Source organism: Brachyhypopomus gauderio, chromosome 11 (assembly GCF_052324685.1).
Source record: "Brachyhypopomus gauderio isolate BG-103 chromosome 11, BGAUD_0.2, whole genome shotgun sequence".
NCBI classification, from domain to species: domain Eukaryota; kingdom Metazoa; phylum Chordata; class Actinopteri; order Gymnotiformes; family Hypopomidae; genus Brachyhypopomus; species Brachyhypopomus gauderio.
In genome coordinates this window covers 22,706,554-22,723,683 of record NC_135221.1, presented here as the reverse complement: position 1 = coordinate 22,723,683, position 17,130 = coordinate 22,706,554, and positions in this window count along the sequence as shown.

The window sequence follows — 17,130 nt, the reverse complement described above, 5'->3', positions numbered from 1 at the left end:
AGAGAAAGACCAGGGAATCCCATCCACTTGCGGCCCCTCCAGGAGCAGTGGAGACCCAGGGCCGCACATCCCAGTTACCCCCGCATGTCTGCCCCTGGGAGCGGGAGACCCTGAACAATTTATTTAAGTAAATACTTGAAGTTCCTGAATGTCTACCAGACTGGGTATTTGTCACCTTTGGCTCGCTCATTAGGAATTTGGACCCATACGATTGTTAACCTTGTAAATCCTGTAAAGCTGCTTTGTGACAACATGTGTTGTGAAAAGCGCTATACAAATAAATTTGATTTTATTAATTTTATAACACATTTTACAGCACATATCAGAGTGTAGTGGCAAGGAAAAACTTTTTTACTGCTGTTCTCCAACATCAATGAAAATGACAAAAATAGTCATTATTGTTATATACTAAAGCCTGACATGATGTGACATATATGTGATCACACCGCCAAATGATTTCATATACCATGACAAATTTGCCTAAAAATCCTTAATCCCATTTTAGCCATTTAGTCCTACCAATAACAGTAGCATTTTTCTGAAACAAGTTGTTCATTTTAAATGAGTTGTTAATGTGCATTTTTTCTGAAAGATGAAAGTTTAAAAAAGATTTTAAAATATACACCAATTAAGGGAAGACAGCAGGCTAAAATGGGGCTGAGGCAACAATTCAACAACAACATGCAGACAACACAGCAGACTACACCAGGGGAGGTTTGTTCATTAGGGCGATTGGGCAACGCACCACGAAAGGATAAAAAGGACGTTTTTTTCTCACATTCTATTATGTCATTTAACTAGCTATGCCTGTTCTGGACAGCGTCTCTTGCCTCTGAATGCCATTGTCCAATCAGCTTTGAGGTGCATTCCTTGTAGTACTGCCCCTTTTGGGGCGATTTTAGTCTAACTGAAAGTCGCCCCGACCGCTCTCATAGACTCTCATGTAAAAAATTGTTTTTCAAAGTGTAGGCACTGCAATGCAATGTCTATGGGTTCCGGCTAGCGATCTGCTCGACACGGCCAGCGTTCCTTCAACTCAGAACAACTTAATCATTTCATTAAGAGTGCCATTCTTTTGTCGTAATAATCAAGATAAACTAGCAACTAAGGAATTAGGGCCACCGAGACCAAATTTAAACATCAAACAAGTGAAGTGTCCACAAAGGGAGGAAAAGAATATAACCAAGGATTTTGGTGAAACTGGTATGAAGGGGAAACATGGCTAGCAGGCTGTGAAGTAGAGCGCCCTGTTCTGCTTTCCCTGCATTCTGTTACATCCTTAATGCTGTTGCCCATTTATATTCTAAAGTGCAACACCTAAAATAAAATGCTGTCTGAGGAATACAGAAATGATTGTGAGTGGGGAAAAATTCACTTTTAATTAATGGTAAATCTCTTCATGTTTAAAGTTGTTTATGAGGGCAAATTGAGAGATGACAATTAACTGTTGACCACAGTTAATTGTTCAGTCATTGTAGAACTTTAACCAAGATGATATTTATAAGATATATCGGTGCACAAATACTGTACAGTCTATAATGTAAAGAGAAATATATATTTATGATTATATTTTCATTGGTTGTCACTGTTTTTTATTTACCCACTGAAATGGTCACCTTGGATGTCATCACAACAATTGCCCCCCCTGAGATATTTGTCAGAGGCCGCCACTGGACTACACCAAGCATGTGTGTTGAGGGTACTGTGTCCCATTACGAGGTCATGTTAGGAAATGGCTCTGTTCCATGCTATAGTTTTATTATATATACTACTAAAGAGTCTGAACATTGTTATCTTAGCAATCATGAAAACAGGAGCACTAAAGATACTTTAGGGCAGAATTATTTTAATATGTCAAAAATACAATTTTGAAATTTCAGTGGCAGCCAATGCGGTATTTTATCTTAAATGATTCTCAATGCTAATCTAAAATGATATATCTCCATGGGCTGGAGTAGATGTAATTTTAGCAGAGGCTAATTGCTTAATTTTGGAGCTACATATAATGTTACTGATTTTGTGAAGCCATTGCTGCTATGGATAACCATGCCTATGTAATCATGTGTTTGTATTGCCTAATTATTATGGAATCAAAATGTTTCTATAATATATTCTGTAATGTTACTTTTACTTTATTTGTTGCAATTTGCTTTTTAATTTTAAAATTGTTTTTTCTTTCCTTTTAATTTCTACATTATAATTTCCAAAAGAAAATAAGGCTTTACTCATTTCCATTTTTTTTCACATTTATTTGATAAAACCACTTTTCATTATGATAAAAAAAGATGACAGAGATACGGCTGCAAACCTGAGTATCAGATGGTGGGAAGGAAAGCATTAGTTGAGTGTCATCAGCATAGCAGTGGTACGAGAAACCATGAGAGGTAATTACATCAACAAGAGAACGGGTGTAGAGTGAAAAGAGGAGAGGACCTAGCACTGAGCCTTGAGGGACACCAGTAAGGAGCCTGCAAGAAGCAGATATAGACCCTCTCCATGTTACCTGGTAAGAACGCCTCTCTAGATAGGACTCAAACCACTTCCATGCCAGGTCAGCAACGACAGATGGGAGGATCTTGTGGTTCACCGTGTCGAAAGATGCAGAGAGGTCCAGAAGGGTCAGAACTGATGACAGTTTGGATGCTCTTGCAGTCTGGAGCTTCTTAGTCACCACTATGAGGGACGTTTCTGTTGATTGTGCTGGTTTGAAGCCCGACTGGTTGGGGTCCTGGAGCAGGTTCTGAGTGAGAAAGAGAGACAGTTGGTTGTATACAGCGCGCTCAAGAATTTTTGATAGGTAAGAAAGGAGTGATACCGGGTAATCCTCCAGGGTAAGTGAAGAGGGTGGTGGGGGAGAGGGGGGTTTGAGAAGAGAGAAAGAGATATTAAAGAGCCTGCGTGGATCCGACGCTGATGCTTCCAGTTTCTCCTTGTAGAAGGATGACTTGGCAGCAGTAACCTCTGTTGAGAACTTGTAGAGGACAGCTTGATAGGAGTGTAGGTCAGAGTCAAGCTGGGACTTCCTCCACTTTCTCTCTGCCTTTCTTAGCTCTCTCCGGTTGCTGCGTAGGACTTCAGTCAGCCACGGGGCAGGTGGGGAGGACCTGGCTGGCCTGGAGGAAAGAGGACACAAAAGGTTAACTGCAGACGAGAGTGAAGAAAGCAATGTATCTGTGGCTGTATCCAAGGAAAGAGATAGAAAGGAATCAGGATGTGGAAGGGTAGTAAGGATAGTTGAAGCCAGAGATGAGTGAGAGATGGAGTGCAGGTTACTTTGAGAGAATGATGAGCCTGAAGGAGAGGCATTGACAGGGAGAGCAGTAAGGGAGAATGTGAAAGATAGAAAATGATGATCTGAGCAGTGTATGGGGGTTACTGTCATATCCAGCGCTGGGGCCGGTCTGCTGAAGGCTGCTATAATCATGCTTAAATTGCAAAGCTTTTATTTATCATTCATAAGTTTTAAAACCTGTAATTTCACTTGTTTTTTACAAGTGCTTTTTAAAACATGTTGAACCACAGCATAGAGGCAGCAAATTCAAACTTCTATGCAGCCTTTCAACACACCTTTAACCTAAATATCTAAAATGCTATGATAGCCTAATATGGACACTTGCTGCTCATCCAACACTTCTAAGTCTTGAACAGTCTCGACCTGCAGGATTTTGCAAAGTATGCAAATACCAATTAATATTGATACTTGTTAAATTTATCAAGAGTGTTGCTGCTAACGATGCGTTAGGAAGGAGCCGACGACTTCTCAACATTTTGTAGATTTATTTTTGACAGACATTAAAACATGGCCATCCGCCACCCGGGTTGTGCATACTGACAGATACATATATTAGATACAATATTAATCAATCGCCATTGCTCATCATTCTCATATAATAAAGTCCATGTGTTATCCTTACATTACTACCTGCTTAAGTACTACACTTTCCCTCTCAGTCTGTCCCTCGGTTTCTCTTTCACAAGCCTGCATCTCTGGCTGCTGCTCTCCCTGTCTGCTGCTGCTGTCTTCACCTACAGAGGACGCGGAGGCTACAGCAACGAACATGTCTGTGATTTTTACACATTTTGTAACATCTACATTGAGACTCTTCAATTTCTTCACGTGTAACTTCTCCGCTCCTCCTTTCTGCTGCTTCTGTTGCTCCATGCTGCCTCTCCTTTAACAACGCGCTCAACACTGAACGTAGCGGGAGTTACAGTGGACCACGCAGAGAAAGGGTGGGGCTGCTTTCGTCCTATATCCTGATTGGTTCAGTCCACTGTCTATATTGAAGATGGGCCAATGGGCCGCCCCCTCTAAATTGCGGGCCGGATCTCTTAGGAAAAAAAGGGAAGGAAAAAAAATCCATCTGCCCCTGAGGACTGTCAGCCCACCGGGCAAATGCCCAGTACGCCAGATTACCAGTCCAGCCCTGCAAAACCCTAATGAACAAGCCAGAGGCAACAGTGTCAAGGAAACACTACATAGACTCCCCTAGGAAGAAACCTTGGGTCTGTGGTTTACCCATCTTCTCTAATCTGACAGGTCTGAACACAATGCATTTAAACCCATAATGCAGTAGAGTCAGGATGTGTTTGAATGATTCTAAGGGTCTTGTGCTTGGGCCCTAAAAAATTATTTGTTGGTTTTTTCATTGTGGCCCAAAGCAGTACTTTACAGACCTAGTTACAGAACGCTGAGCAATAAAAATATGTAAAACATACACTCGTCCATGTGAAGCCATCAATCCAGTCTCAAGGAAGATGGAGGATTTAATGAATAAAGTGCACCAACGCAAAATCCGTGACATAGTCCAAATGAAGCATACAATAACCAGCAGGCAACTGCTACAAAGACAAGAAAAATATAGATAGACAAACGACGTTACAACAATAGGACAAACAGAATGCTGCCACTGCTACCGTCACAGTGTTTTTCAGTTTTTCAGACCTTTAACATAAAATACTACAATGTTTAACAGGCATGTCCAGAATGTACACGGACGTAATTTGGGGGGGGGGGGGGGGGGGGGGGGGGACATGTCTCCCCCACTTTTTCAAAAGCCGGTTTTGGTCCCCCCCAGTTTTTACGATTAAAACCAAATATTTAAATAGCGACGAATCCATGTCTCCCCCACTTTTTATTACAAAATTACGTCCATGAGAATGTATAATTTTTATTTTCTAACTTCACCTTGCCATGGTACAGCCCCTGATTCCTACCTTGTGCGTGTTTGTGTGTGTTCATGTTAGCCTAAGCCCACGTGCGTTAATGTGGGTGTGTAAGTTGACATGTGTGTGTGTTTGTTATTCGTGTCACCTGTCTTTTGTCTCGTCAATGTTACACATGTGTCGTTTGTATTAGAGTATTTATATGTGTTTGTGTGTCTATGTCTGTAACGACGTGGAGTCAAGGAACAGACTAAGATCCATATGCTGGTAGGAAGAGAGCGGAGGACACAAACACAAGGGTAGGGAAGGTACACAGAGTAACCACAGAGAGAGCCTAAATAGTCGAAACACGAGAAGACTAAGAGAAAATAATGCTCGGCATGCCTGTAGAAAACAGTGGCAATACTTTGCATGGATTCTGGTGTGGTGACTGAATTTAAAGGGTGTGGTGATCATGACAGCTGACAGTCATTAGTACTCTGGAGATGAGGACCTCTGCAGGCGAAGGGTGGAATCGCCAGTGCTGACAACATCTTTTTTTCAGTTGTTATATTAGTGTTTCAATTTGCGTTACTTGCTGGTTTTGCTAATAAATAGTTTTAGAAGATTCTAAAATGAAATTCTAAATTTCAAGGCAGCACTCTATGTATATTTGTCTTTGCAAATGTTGATTGTTTTTAAGGTAAAAAATCTGCAGACATCACTATCAACTATTAATACCATTTGCTTTTAAAATAAGTGTCTGTAGTCTAAAGAATTGATGGCTCAGTGGAAGTATCTTAACTTGTGTGTGGGGAAAAGATTAACATTTTGGCCACTTCAAAGCATAATGGAGTTTTCCTGAGCTTTGAATTAAATTATGACCAATAGGCATAGATGAAGATATTGCTCATTGATAGCCTTTGATTCAGGTTGGCACAAAACACATTCTGTTGTCCTCCATACTTTCAGTTAGTTTTAATATCCCACTGAGCAAGAAAACTTAATTCTGTAGCTGTCTATCAGAAGAGAGCCACAATGGCCCCTCTCTATTATACTTAATTGAGGTTGTCCCTTCATGTCATGGAATGGGCTTTTACAGGGATGTAAGAGTAGACTACCTCTGCTGCAGTCCCAATGTGTTCATCTCACATGTCAGTCTCACTACAGTATGCTTGCTTCAAATGTTCAATATCCACTTTATATTCTTGATAAATAAATATGTGTCATGTCATGTAATTTTCCATTACATTATGCATAATTGTTTAATACTGGGTGAAGTATATACATTTATTTGCACATGCTTGTTTTCTGTTGTCAGATTTATGGTCCTATAAGGAGCTGTGGAGATGTGATTTGGTTCATTATTGGTTCCCAGGAGTGTGTGCAGCTTCCCACCAGAAGATCTGGCTCCTGTCCACAACCCCAGTTTCCCTTCAACATTAGTGGCTATGATTTGCATGCATTGTTTGTCTTTGCTAATCACACCATGCTCTTTCAACAAGATTTGCAACATCAGAACATGGCTGTTCATCTAATTAAAGTGCTAATTGAATTAAATTGGTCTGGTAATGAGCAGATGATCAGCATAAAAAGCAAAGAGTCAGAACAGGCTAATTAACAAAAGAACCTTGTTTAATTATAACACTTTAAAATACATGCAGCTCTGCCCTCCCATATTGTTAATTGCAGCTTGGGGAAATTTATAATAATTGGTCTAATAATAATTGTGTGAGAGGACATATTCAAGCCTCCAGACATAATTACAAAATATGACAATCAAGAGCTGGTGTGAATATATATAAATAAAATTTTATATTTTCTAGCCCTGTCTCCTAAGTGTGCTGTCATTTCATATTGTTTAAAATTTTTGTTGGGAGCATTTTAGTCTCTGGTTACAGCGACTAACAGTATTTTAGTCATAGATAAGATCATATTCATTTATTTATTTTCCATTAGTTATTTCATATAATTCATGTAATTTGCATGCTACTTTGATACAAGGTAAAAGTTATCAATAAAGCTATGCAGTCTACAGGCCTAATAAGAACAGATCCTCTTGGTTATCAGCCGTAAGTCTCCCAGGGCGAATATTGTAACCCAAACCTTCACACAGTCCCATTGTATTTTCAAGACACAGTATAAAAATTCCTAATGCTCACAAAATACAGGAGCATGCCTCATTTACAAATGTAATTTAGATTTAGGGCAGTCTTCCAATCTACCTCTCATTTGGGTTCAAACAACCCTCCTCTCTCTCTATCTATCTCTCTCTCTCTCTCTCCCTCTTTCTCTCCCCCTCCATCTATCTCTCTATCCCCATCACTCTCTCTCTCTCTTTCTCTCTCTTTTTTACCCTTCTTTGGCTGATCGAGTGATTAGAGGTTATGAGAGCTGTTGAAGATTAGTCAAGCAGAGAGAGTGTAAATTGGCAAGGATGTTTTATCAGTGCATGTCACAATATATGAGAGCAGATGTGTGTGTGTGGACCTGCTCTCCCACATTATGCTCACAGAATAATTGAGATCTTTTTTATTCCCACAGATTACTGCTCTCACTGATCCCGCTGTCACATCAAAGTGAGCACTTCATTCGCCTTGTATGCACGCCAGATCTATTTTGCTTTCATAATGGGCTGATATTACTGCTGCACAAAGAGGATGAAGACATCAGTGTGATAGATAGGCAAAAGATTAAATGGGATCTTTATGACTTCTTTGATCATCAGTTTTGACTGCAAGATAAGATGAGCCAACTTGGGTTCTGATTTGTTCTTTATTGGACGCAAACATTAGCCAGGGGCACCCAAGCTTGGGTTGATGCTTCTCATTTAAGGTGGAACTAGGCAGTTAGTGCCCAGATATCACTTTTTTGTTGCCAAAAACACAGTTGTACATAGGTGTTGTTGTACAAACATGTATTGGCATATAACTTTTTTGTCTTCATAAGGTAGAAAATGTTAGAAATATGTTACACTAGATCGTATATAGTTATGACAGATTAGAAAAGTAATGAAAGATTAATAGATTCTTGCCTTATAAATGTATTTCTATACCATTTATAACTTTAGTTGTTTATATCTTAATATTATTTTGAGTTACTAGACTTAAAATGATCCAAAATAAGATATATTGTATCCCTCATAAATTCCATCACTGTGTAATAAAAGAAAAGGGTCCCTTAAAGGGTTTGTATACACAGTCACAAAAATATCTTCAGCCAGACCCAGTCCACAACCAGCCACATGTTCTCTCAAATCTACTGTTTTTTTTTTTTATTCCACCTTAACATGGGCAGATTAAATGAGATTTTTTCTGCTATGCAGATTAAGGCTTGGGCACTCAGCGCTGACAGATACTAATGTCTAAATCAGCGTCCCAGACCAAACTGGGCCGTTGCTCTTGTTCGCCGTCGAAATGTCACCTGTTCCCATCCACCGATTTGCATAATGCAAAGTTTCTCACTCGTAAAATACAGATTAAGAGTGGAGATGGGGAGCCATTCGTAAAGCAGAGATTCATTTCAGAGCCCTGGCCCCCAGTGATTAACTCACTAACCACCATGGCCACTGAAATGTTAATGCTACAGTATTAATTACATGCCTACAAACCAGTCAGCCACACGATAATGACCTCTGCTTGCTGTATTGCATGAATGCATGTGTCATAATCACACTGTGAAATAGTGCAGCACACGTGAGCCCTACCTGCTTTGAACTGGGTTGGCTTTCATGAAAGATCTTTAAGAGGTCTGGTGGAGATTTTTTATTTTATTTTTTAGGTTTTCTAAAATACATGCCAAACTAAAACAATATACATGGCTAAAGAAAAGATTTTATGTACATGGTTATTTAATCTTGTGGTAAAATGCCATCATTTTGGTCATACATTTATTTGGCAAAATTTAGGATTTATTTTAACATTATATATGATATTTAGATAGCAAATTCTGTTATGCTATGTCTGCATTTGTGTCTGCAAACACTCTTGGCCAAATGTGTTTGGGAATGCAGAGATGTTTGACTAAGCAGTTAGCAGTGTTCTCATCTTCACTGTGATGCATGTGACCTTGTTAGCCAGGGCTGTGCAAATAGCCTTTGCCAGTGTTTAGTGCTTCATACTCTCCAAAATTCTCTTGGCCAGTAATCCTATAAGGTTTGCTATAAAATCTCATAACTTTGTATGATTCACTGTACATGGAATGATTAAAAAAAATTAGAAAAAATACTTCATTCTTCGAAAAAACCACTTGATTGTTTATATTTAGAAATGGATCAGTTAGTTCATGAAGTACAGTCGTTCAGTTGGTGCTTTTGGGTTATAACCCAAGATTTGTTGCAGTAGAAGATAAAAAATATCAGATTTATTATCATCTCTCTGTTTCATTCAGAACTCAGAGAAATTATCCTGTCAAATCTAATTGTAGTGTGAACCTCTGAGGTACTTATGAGGCGTCATCCCAAAAGTGCTGTAGTGGGACCTCACTTGTCTTCTTGACAGCCTAACAATGACCTCATTCAGGACTCCCATGGTTGGCCCCTCTACTTACTAAACATGTAGAAAAGAGATAGAAGAGGAATGATGAGGAATGGAGCAAGATAGTGCTCATTACAAACCTTCTTCCTTGTGACTGAAGTATGCTAGCAGTGTGCAGCTTAACGTGACTAACTCCAAGTGTTAACTGACCCCTGACCGCAGATTTGTGAAAGTGCAGGATTCTTAAGGCACTCCGTCCACTCCTGGTTACTGCATGCAAGGATTCCTGCTGCTACTGCGATAACGCTTGGTGACTGATAAAGTCGAGCAGTAATGGCTTTTTACTAATGAGAAAAGTGTCGCTGATTATGACGAATAGCCTTGGACCAACAGGCTAAGCTGCTACACAGGCCTCCGATTGTTAGCCAGGCGGGGCTTTGCATTTCATTACAGCTTCACTGATGTACAACCCCTGCTCACACTGTGTTGTGCTCCCTAACAGCTTCCTTGCTGTTTTTTTAATCTCACTATTTGTATATTATATTTATAAGTATAGTGTCTCAGAAAAATATAATTTTTTTTGTAATTTTGCATCCCTGGTTTTAGTGTGACTTTAAGTGATTGTGGTCTGAATTCCATATTGTGATTGCCTATAAAAAAACATAAAGCATATAACACAAGTGTAAAGTTAATTAGGATTAAAAATGAAAATGCATTTGTCTAATGCATTAACCCATTGGTTCCCAGAGTTTTTCTGCCGTGCCCCACTTTAGTAGATAACAATATTTTTGCGCCCCCCCCATGTTGACACATGTGCACGTTTTAAGCCTGGTTTATACTTGACGCATCGCGAGGGTCCGCGCGGCGAGAATGATGTAATCGCGGTGGCTCCGCACATTCGCGAGGCCTCGCACGCTGTCGATTCGCGAAGTCGTGCACCTCTCGAATTTTGTAACTTCACGTGCGCCGCGTCTGAGCGCAATGAACAAAGTCATGTTTGCCGTGTTCATACACCTTTATAAGGTGGAATTAAAACACTTGTACGTCACTTTCAAGGTCCATTTCAATATTTCCCAGCACGTTAAACTTAATTAAGGTAAATATTTATACATATACTCGAAATGATTCGAAATAATTCGCTTTTTAATCACATTAATTGTTATTTATTTTCAAAACGCCCAATCTTAACGTCTTCGCGTTCTCTCATGTTTCGTCCTGGAATTACAAGAGGCTCATATTTGTTAACGTAATACAAGAGAACTGTTCAGTCAGATAGCTATTTGTTGTGAAACGAAGTAGTTACAATTTCAACCATTTTCAAGTACTTTAGTCTAAATTCTAGCACTTTTCAAGCCTGAAACACAAAGCAACATTAAAATTCCTCAGGTAAATGTTCCTTCCCCTGTTGTTGAGGGGTGTTTCTTTATACTACAAAACAAAACAGACAAAACTACAGACAAAACTGTAGTTTTCAGACAAAACTACAAAGAATTCATAATTCATAGATGTATATTTCTATCTATATAGATCTATGTATATATATATATATATATATATATATATATATATATATATATATATATATAGTGTGTGTGTGTGTATATTTATTTATTTTGATGCCTGGTGTAGCGTCAGGTAAAAATGTTCTTTCACCGGTTTTGCAGGGGTTTTTTATTCTCCACTGCCACCTATCGCCACAGAGAACACTGCAGTGAAGCTCGTGAAAGTTTAATAAACGCCTACACCGTTCGTGCAGGGTCGGCAGAGTCACGCGCTATGGTCACTCGCGAAAGTATAAACCAGGCTTTACTTCCAAGTCCCCACTTTGGGAACCACTGCATTAACCTGTGAAAAAGACATTATTTAATAATTATTAATCAGAACTGACATTCAGCTACCACATTAGTGAATATAATCTGAGTTGACAATAAATATTGATCTTATAAAAGCTTGTCAAATCTTCCTAGTATCGAAACATATTACAGTTAAGGGCTTACGGTTTTAAGTAGTGATTTGAGCTGCTCTTGAAGTTCGTTTTTGCTTTGATTCTAGTTCCAACTGTGATATTCTGTTTGTCACATTTTAATAAATGGGAGTTTTCCATATTAGCCTTATTGACCTCCTCACTCTTGGATTTGGTGCTAAGGTAGTGCTTAGCAAGTTTAGCATTGTAAATAATAAATGGCTCCTAAATATAATAAATCAATTAATCATACAGTCATATATCAATTAATCACACTTAAATGTCAGGGCTAATTTTTGCAGTAAAAATCATATACATACATTGAAACAGATAATTTCACTTTTTAGCATGTTACACAGAGAGATACTAATGTTGTAACAATAACATTCAACATTTTTAATATCAATAAATGAGTGAATATTGTTTAGTTTTACAGATACAAGTCTGTTTTTGTATTTTGCAACTAACTTACTCTCTAGTAAAATGTTATTGATTAATACTTTCTTACTAAAATATATATTGAACTGTTTAATGTAATCTTTACTTTTTCTTTTTTTTCATCAATTTCAAGTGTTTCAAGTTTTTGTGCACCACACGTGACCATATACATGCACTATGAATACATAGACGACCATATACATGCACTATGAATATACACACAACCATATACATGCACTATGAATACATAGACGACCATATACATGCACTATGAATACATAGACGACCATATACATGCACTATGAATATACACACAACCATATACATGCACTATGAATATACACACAACCATATACATGCACTATGAATACACACACAACCATATACATGCACTATGAATACATAGACGACCATATACATGCACTATGAATACACACACAACCATATACATGCACTATGAATACACACACAGGACCATATACATGCACTATGAATATACACACAACCATATACATGCACTATGAATACACACACAACCATATACATGCACTATGAATATACACACAACCATATACATGCACTATGAATACATAGACGACCATATACATGCACTATGAATACACACACAACCATATACATGCACTATGAATACACACACAGGACCATATACATGCACTATGAATATACTAAGCCCTCTGCGGGCATGGCATACATGTCATACAACTGGAGTTTTTGTTATAAGTGTTATGACTGGCTGTGTCTTCTCAGTGGGAGATTTATTTGAACAGATTGAAGTATCTTTGTTGAGGAGTTCCTCAAATCCCTGGGTTAAATAAATGCCTGGTCTACGGGTTTGCTTCTGTTGAGACAGATCACTCTTGGCGGTTAACCAACGCATACATTACAGCTGCATTAGGACTATGTGTCTGTCATTGCCATGGCAGGCTGGTGCGTTGGGGAGTATGTGTGTGGTGAGGGTCACAGGAGAGGGCAAAGCTCATAAATGTCCCTGAAAGAAGGCAAATAATGGGATCCCTGATGTGGAACGGCCATAGCAAAGCTTACTTATGTAAATAAGGCTAAGATGTTGAAATCCATTATCCAACTAATTTGCATAAACAGTTTCAAATTGTGTGTATGGGACAGTGTTATATGAATGACATCCACCTCCATCCCCCTTCTCCTACATTCCTTACTGTATTCTGGGGAATAAGATGTGTGAGCTCAGAAACATGTACACACTAGACACTGTAAAACGTCAGTGCATCCACCATCTTACTGCACACACACACACACACACACACACACACACACACACACACACACACACACACCCCCACACACACACACACACAGCTGATATCATAATTTTTATTCTGTTCCATAGGCTACTCAAGGATTTGACTATTTTTCTTCTTACTCCTAGTGATCTCACTATCACTCCCAACAGAAGCAACACAATATTAGCCAATCATCATTGATAGATGAAGCATGGAAATTAGTGCCAGAGTTAAAGTGATAACTGCAACCGCACACTAACATCCCATTATGGCAGGCGTAATTGATGAGCTCATTAGGATCATTATTAGAGAAATTGATTTCAAATAGGCACTTAAATCCAGCCTGTTAAAAAGGTGGAGGAGAAACCTTCCACAGTGCCCAAAGTAGCTAAAATACATAATGGAGCAAGTAATTTAATAGCCGTTCTTTAATTAATTATTTGGGATTGTAGAGTATGGTCATAAAATAAGTTGCCACATATGTAGTTTATGCACCAAATCAACCTTCCAACAGCTTAGCAACATTAATGACTGCTCATTGTGTGTGTCCCAATAATTAATTAATTAACCTTAATCTTAGAATTCAATTACTCGTGTGAAATGGTTAATTTAAAGGTATACAAAGTATTCCTTCGTCACCGCTACAAAAAATACTTTTTTATGTCTGCCTGTTCATTTTCTAATGTCCCTGAGTGGAAAAAAAACACAATCTACAACTTTCAGAGGTACCAATATGCATTCTTTTGGATTTTCCATGTATTTTTGTAACAGAATGGACTGTGTTCAGGGTGGGTGTAATGCCTGGGCTGGGACAATAGGGGAGCTGTGGCGCTGAGTGACAGGAAGTGCCCAGTTTGAGATGATTGCTCACCTATAAAAGCAGGAAGTTGGAGGTGCTGAGGAGGGTTTTCTTGGTGTCCTTTGTGCAGGGGGTAAGGTTGGTGGTGTGCAGGTTGATTTCTTTTTGGCGTGTCTGTGGTAGGTGTGTGAGGTATCATTGGTGTGGTTGTGTGTTGAGGCTGTTTGACTGGTCTGGTTAATTTATCAGTGACTTGCTTGATCTTTGTGGTTGGGTTTAGCTGAGATTTGGGAGAGTGTATGAGTGGGTGCCGTTTCAACGTGTGTGTGTGTGTGTGTGTGTGTGTGTGTTCAGTTGTTTTTTGTTTGTCTCCGACTGGGTGGCCAACCGGTACTGGGACACTGTGCGCCACCAATTATTCTAGCCAGTGGCTTAGCGTGGGCAGTAGTTCGGATTCGGCCATGTGTTTGATGTACGTCTTTTAGATCTTCTTTTAAAGCTAATAAAGGTAATTCTATTTTATTAGTGGGGTTTAAGCTTGTGCATTGGGGCCACTGGCTGGGGTGAGGAGTCTAGCTGTTCACCACAGGCTTAGTCCAGGTTTTGCAGAGGTTTATCTCTGATGAGCTGTAATAGTTTTACCCCTGTTCCCACCAAATGGTTGGGTGGTTTTGTAGTGGTTTTGTAGCTAGGTTGTATGATTGCTGTGCTCCATGTTTGTAGTGTTGCCCCTGTAGGTGAGCAGCTACCCCTCCAATCCTCCCATGAGTCTGATGTATTTGTTTTAATAAACCCTCAACTACATTTGATCTGTCTTACTGCTCTTCTGTGGTGTCGTCAACTTACTGGTGTCGGAACCTTGTGTTACATTTTCATCTGTGATTTTCTCTGTGTCTGATCTGCAATTTTGTACAGCTTCCTATTTCAAATAGCCTTTTGGTTATATTCAGTGGTGGGTGGACACTCACAATAAGCTCTTTGGGAACATGTCCAAGAGTTTTCTAGTGCTCACAGGTACTTTTATTTGTAAGTATTAAAGTGGCCCAACACATGAGCTTCATAAAGGGGGAAGGGAGGTTACCCTTTTTAAGGTTAGCACACTTACCCATCAAGCCTTCTCTCCCTTAGCCCGTACCCAAACACATAGGACTTTGCCATCTTGGGGAAAGGTCACAGAACACTTGTATGAGTGAGGTGTACACGTGACAGTTATAATTTGATCATGTAATGTGATGATCACCTCTCTTTTAACTTAGTCTTAGTCCTTAATGTCTATCCTGCAGGTTATCATGTCTGGATCTCCCTCCTCTGGTGCACCTTGGAATGACCCGGGACTACAACCCCTGGCAAAAAGTATGGAAACACCAGTCTGGGATGAGCACTCATTCAGACATTTTATTCTGTAGAACAAACACGGCACAAAAACATGAAGCAATAATAAGGTCATTCCAAAGTGCAACTTGTTGGCTTTCAGAAACACTAAAAGAAATTAAAAAAACATTGTGGAAAGTAAATGCTACTTTTATTGAGCAAGCACAGGGAAAAAATATGGAATCACTCAAATCTGAGATAAGAAATATGGAATCATGAAAAACAGATAAACAAAAGAACATTCAAAATACATCACTAGTATTTAGTTGAACCACCTTTGGCTTTTATAACGGCTTGCAGTCTCGGAGGCATAGACTTGATGAGTGACAAGCAGTATTCTTCGTCAATTTGGTTCCAACTCTCTTTGATAGCAGTTGCCAGATCAGCTTTGCAGGTCAGAGTCTTCTTGTGGACCTTTTTTTTCAATTTCCACCACAGGTTTTCAATTAGGTTGAGATCTGGACTATTTGCAGGCCATGACATCGACTGAATGCGTCTTTCTCCAAGGAATGCCTTCACTGTTTCTGCCCTGTGGCACGATGCATTGTCATCTTGGAAAATGATTACATTATTTCCAAACATCTGTTCAATTGAAGGGATAAGAAAACTGTCAAAAATGTCAATGTAAACTTGTGCATTGATAGAAGAACTAGAGCCCCTGAGATTTCAGGATTCTGAGGACATCACCCCTCCTTCTTCTCCTTCTTGCCAGCAATTAGCAAAGCCAAACATCACCCTTTATTATGTTAATTCACAGAGCAAGACTGGGGCAGCAGCCTCACCCAGAAAGTCTCTGATCACAGAGATCACAGATCACAAACAAGCAGAAACACAAATGCTTCTATCAAATGCTTCTAACACAAATATAGATAGATAGATAGATAGATAGCACATGAATTTGTTTTCCTGTCTTTTCCTCTCCTTTTCCAGCCTGCTGTTTAGATCACAACATTTATCAGTGATGCAACGTGATCATGCTAATTTCTGCTAGGATTTCCTATATAACATTAGCCTCAAGCTAATTGCTTAGCTTTTCAAACGTGAATTCAAACGCGGAAACAGAAAGTGTTGGATTACAATAAATATTATATAGTATTGTGGCGTCGGCGAGTGAGGAGACTGGCTCAGGAAGCTCATTTCTACACAGATGGCTATTTATTTATGAGTAACAGAAAATGTCATTCAAAAACACACCCACACTGGCGCTACTGGCAGCCATGTCATGCATTCACATACATTGCCCACTCATGGTGACTTGCCCCTGAACACACCTTTTCCCCCCAAAGTATTCCCATCAACTATCTAAACAACTACTGACTTAAACACACATTTATAGAACACTTTAAGAAACATTTTTACTGAATTATGTACAAGAATGATGCGCTTCCCAGCATCCTCCACAGCAGGTGGGCGGAGCCCACCAGTCCACTAGTCCACCGCCGTCACAGTATAGTATATGAAATATACAAAGAGCAAGATTCAAACAATTTTATTTATTTTTATTGTTTGACGGGACTCATTAGAGAAACTGTCGTCTCTACGTGCGCTTGAATTGTAACTTTTGAAACACAAGTCTACAAATTTTCCGCTGTTTGTTGTAGTATCGGTAACATATACAGTCTGCTTGTAACTTCAAGTTTTTCATGAAGTATCACGTTT